Source organism: Neophocaena asiaeorientalis, unplaced genomic scaffold (genome assembly GCF_003031525.2).
Source record: "Neophocaena asiaeorientalis asiaeorientalis breed wild unplaced genomic scaffold, Neophocaena_asiaeorientalis_V1.1 scaffold30, whole genome shotgun sequence".
NCBI classification, from domain to species: domain Eukaryota; kingdom Metazoa; phylum Chordata; class Mammalia; order Artiodactyla; family Phocoenidae; genus Neophocaena; species Neophocaena asiaeorientalis.
The window spans coordinates 9541157-9546378 of record NW_020174923.1 but is presented as its reverse complement, the minus strand read 5'-3'; positions in this window follow the sequence as shown (position 1 = coordinate 9546378).

Genomic DNA, 5222 nt, shown 5'->3' with positions numbered 1-5222 from the left:
TCCCCCCCACCTTTGTTGTTTTCACAAGTGAAAATATTTTGGCAGGTCTGGTGGGAACTGGAGCATTAGCTCCTCTATTTGAAGTGAAAGCCTGGACTGTGTGGCACGTGGCCAGCTGTCTTGTCGGGCGGCAGGGGAACCGTTTGTGACAGCTGGACACAATCAAGATCCATTACAAACAGACTTCAAGTGCCATTCACACACAGAAGAAATTGCAAGCTTTAGCAGAATAAAATCTGGGGGTTTTCAAAGCAAGACAATGCCCCAGCCTCGGCCCGTGTGAGCCGCTCGGTTTGCGTCTGCAAGCGCGCTTCCTTCCCCAGCACCACCTCCCTCCCGAGTGCAGGCTGGAGAGGCTGGCAGGGCTGGCAGGGGCTGCCCCCAGGCCCTGTCTTGTATTACTGAGGACACCTGTCTAAACCTGCATGGGGAGGGCTCAGAGGCTGGCTTCCGGAAGCGCCGCTGGGCAGCCTCGTCAGCCTCTCACCTTGGTCTCAGGGAGAATGAAGGGTTCACGTAGCAGTTAGAGGGTGAGGCTGGCAGGCCCAGCTGAGCCCATTCCTCTTCTGTGAAGCAGGTGTTGTCTGAGGTAACTGTCCCTCCCACCCCGGCCCTGGCCTTGGTGGAGCTCTGAGTAGTGGCGTGTCGGGTAGCCATTTATAATTCTGTATGGATGGGAGGCCTTAGGACGTGGTGCTTCCTGTGGTTCTGTTGGCCTCAGGGGACCGTGTTCCTTCAGCATGTGCGGGGTGAGTTGCTCCTTTTGCACATGGAGGGGGTGTCAGTGCTCATGCAGGGAGGGGACACCGTCCTCCCCTTTCTCACGAGACCCTCCAGTTTGCGCTGCCCACTTGGCCCCCTGCTGTCTCACTCATCTTGATGGGAGAAGAGAAAGGCAAGGAAGTAGAATCATTTGTTTTAGAAAAAGGAACCAGATGAAATATGGGCACAAGGAAGAACAGAGAGGTAATAGTAAAGTCCCTTACCATGGTATCTTATATCTAAGCCCCCTCTAAAATTCTTATTTAAAACATTAATTTAAAATAGGTAATAATATCATATGATATCACTTATATGTAGAATTTAAAATATGACACAGATGAACTTATTTACAAAACAGAAACAGACTCACAGGCATAGAAAACAAACCTATGGTTAACAAAGGGGAAAGGGCTTGGGGGAGGGATAAATTAGGAGTTTAGGGATTAGCAGATACACACTACTATATATAAAATAGATAAACAACAAGGGCTTACTGTATATCACAGGGAACTGTATTCAATATCCTATAATAAACCATAATGGAAAATAATATGAAAAAGAATATATACATTTTATATATATATATATATATATATATATATCTATATATAAATAACTGAACTTCGCTGTACACCCAAAACTAACACAACATTGTAGATGAACTATACTTCAATTAAAAAAATAAAATAGGTAATACATGGCATATTGTGTTTAATTTAAAAGCTGTGTATTTCCCAGGGCTGCTATAACAAAGTCCCATGGGCTGGGGGGCTTAAAACAACAGAAATTTGTTCTCTCACGTCTGGAGGCCGGAGGTCTGGAATCAAGGTATTGGCAGGGCTGCACTCTCTCTGAAGAATCCTTCTTTGCCTCTTCCAGCTTCTGGTGACCCAGGCATTGCTCGGCCTCTCCAGTGTCTGCCTCCATCTTCACATGGCCTTCTCTATGTGTCTCTGTGTCCTAATCTCCTCTTCCTAGAAGGACACCAGTTATTGGATTTGGGCCACCCTAATGATCTCATCTTAACCTGATTACATCTGCAAAGACCTTACTTCCAAATAAGGTCACAATTCACAGGTACTGGAGGTTAGGTTTTTGGGTTCACAATTCAACCCCTTTGAGTATTGAAGGGTATTTAATGAAGAGTCTCCCACTCCTGTTTCCCTGGCAACTGGCTCTCCTCCCAGAGGCAGGGAGGCCCCCAGTCTCCTGTGTGCCCTGTTAGCCACAGTCCACGCTTGCCCACTAGTTTGGGAGTCCCGAGATGGCATGGCTTTCCAGCTGCTCTCTTCGCTGCTGTGTCCTCAGCATCTTGAACAGCGCATGGCACGGCACTGCGCCCTGCCCCCGACAAATATTTATCAAATGGCTGAACGTACAATGTAAATGTACATCACGTGTTGATGTATTTTTGTTAGAAATGGAAATATATTATATACCCCTGTTCTGTCCTTGGTTTTTCCACTTCATACAGCTTGGGAATAGTCTCACGTTGGTAAATGCGGAAATAAGCCTCAATCCTTTGTTTTGTTTTGTTTTGTTTCGTGGTACGCAGGCCTCTCACTGTTGTGGCCTCTCCCGTTGCGGAGCACAGGCTCCGGACGCGCAGGCTCAGCGGCCATGGCTCACGGGCCTAGCCGCTCTGCGGCATGTGGGATCTTCCTGGACCGGGGCACGAACCCGTATCCCCTGCATCGGCAGGCGGACTCTCAACCGCTGCGCCACCAGGGAAGCCCAGGCTCAATCTTTTAAAAGCCTGTGGGTGCTCCCTTGTAGGAAAGGGACAGGACCCAGTAACCTGTCCCTTTTTGAATACTGTTTCTGAAAAAGTTTTAAACATCACAGTATAAGCACAAGAAAAAAAAAATATTTTGGGTTACCTCTGCTCAAAAACCTTCCTAATTCATTCTCATTTTTGAAATTATTATGTAAGGCAAGGATGACAGAAGGGAGGCACTAACTTAAAAAAAACGTTCGTCAGGCAGATCAACCACTAAAAACAACAGACCACAGTGAGAGGCCTGCAGGGAGCCCCGACCCATTTTCTTTTTCTTTTCAATTTTTTTTTTTGATGTGGACAATTTTTTAAGAGTCTTTATTGAATTTGTTACAATACTGCTTCTGTTTTATGTTTTGGTGTTTTGGCCACAAGGCATGTGGGATCTTAGCTCCCTGACCAGGGATCGAACTCGCACCCCTTGCATTGGAAGGCGAAGTCTTAACCACTGGACCGCCAGGGAAGTCCCTGACCCATTTTCAAAGTTCTTGACGTGGGGGAAGAGGTCTGGGGGTAAGTAGCAGACCAGCAGATTCCAGACCCACGGCCAGTGCCCTCTCAGCTCCTCTGCTCCCTGCCTCTGGCTCTCCCTTTGAGGTCTCGCTATGCTCCAGGGGTTGAGGACACAAGTAGCAAGTGAAGCTGACCTGGTGGCTCCCATTCTACACTGTGACCTCTGTGGGCCTCAGTTTCCAAATCTGCAATATGGAGATAACAGCTCACCAAAGCCCCGGAGCCAGGAGTGTGAGCTAACAGAGGGTCTTTGACAGTGACTTGCAGTCAGGTACATTTTACATCCCTACCCAGTGCGTTCATCTACAACCAAAACAAACATTATCCTTATGGTATGTGATGGACACTGATTCTGTCTTATTCTATCTTACTTTCATCCAGTGGTGATTGGTTTCTCATCCATTCAGAGTCAGGACCTGCCATTGGAAAACACTGCTGTAACGAAATAATGTAAGTTAGGGGAATTTGTAAACAGTTAAGTACCAGGCTAATAGAAGTGACTAGCATTCACACCCGTATTCCTTCCCATCCAAAGGTACTGGGTTTGGGAGTTCAGATCATAGTGAGAATTAACCTGTGGCCTCAATTGCTTTTCTTCCCAAGTTTTGGTCATTGAGCAAGAGTTAGGTGAAATCAGTGAAGATTAAACGGCTAGGACCACCAGAATCAACCTTTTAGGAGTAAGATAACAATCTATACAAGGGAAGTGTCTAATTTCTGGAACTGTTCGAAAGAAACACCTGCCTAAGGAAATGGAGACCATCTTCTTAGACTTTCCGGAGACATCAAGCTTCTCCACCAAAGGCTGGGTCAGACAGCTCAGCGGAGTAAGAGGGATGTTTGTTTGTGAATGTACAATATTCTTAGCCACCAGAAGGGTGGGCCAGAGCTGCACCCTGATGGAATGTAAAGATTAGGATCCCTTAGGGTGATGTGTTGACATCCATCCATCCATCCATCCATGTGCAGAGGTCAAGAGGAAGACAATGACAGATCTGTCACTTCAGAGATCAATATTGGGTAGAAGCCTGGATTTTATAGGCAGAGGCTCCATTGTGTGGGTGGGAAACAGGTCCAGGGCACTGAGCTGTTTGCCCAGGTCACAAGGCTAATAGGAAGCAGATCTGGAAAGAAAGCCTAGAGTTTCATCATTCATTTATTCCTTTTCCATGAGGGGAAATTACTTTTCTTTGTTATCTCTTGGGAGACATATTTTAGGGCTCACCCAATAGGCTGCTGAGGAGGGTCACAACTCCCCCTGATGGAGACACTGCCAGGGACATTGCCAGGTCCTTGGGCTGAGCTCTTCTCCAGCAGCCCCTGGGTACAGCACGTTGGCTAGGTGTCCAGGGTTATGACCCCCCAGGGGGGTCTTGGACCATCCCTGTGTGATGTGTGATCCTGAGATTCCTTCCAACTGAGGCACTTATAATTTTTAGGGGTAGCACCAAACCAAGACAGAGTGTATGCATCCAGAAGTGGCTAGGAAAAGTGGCATTTTCCTTGATTTTTCTAAATTAAAAATTGGAGAGGTGCCCACCTCCCGGTGAAGAGCTATTGCTCGTGCTCCCCGAAGGGCAGCTCAGTTTACCGGCGGGAGGGGCTTGGTCCGCCCAGGGCGGACAAATAAAACATGTAAGGCACAGTCTAGAAACGTGTAAATTTAAGAGGCCCAGGAATCAAGGTCACCCAAATCCTGAAATGCTGGGAGATGAGGTGCCTCTCTTTGAAATTTGATCTGGGTAAATTCAGAGGACAAATAAAAGGAAGTATAAAGGCAGTGAGCTCATGACATTCACGGTGCTAAGGTTCAGACCTCAGAAATAATGAATTCAAATGCTCTGGTCTCTGACCAAGGACCGGCCGTCTCTGGCAGTCTGGGGAGGGCCGGACCTGCGAGGTTGACGTCAGCGAGGACCACCCTGCCCTTCAGTGGCCGGACACGACCTTGGGCTTTTGTGGGCAGCCAGAGTCCGTGCTGTACCCTAGGCCTCTGCCGCCCTTGAGAAATCCGAAACCCGATGTGCCCCTGTAGGCGGCCGGGGCGGGGCCTCGGGCTTGGGCGTGGTATGAGGCGGGGCCTCGGGTCGAGGGGCCAGTCGGAGGGGCGGGGCCTGAGCGGGAGCGCGTACGCAGGCGCGGGCAGGCTACAGGACGCAGCCCGAAGGGT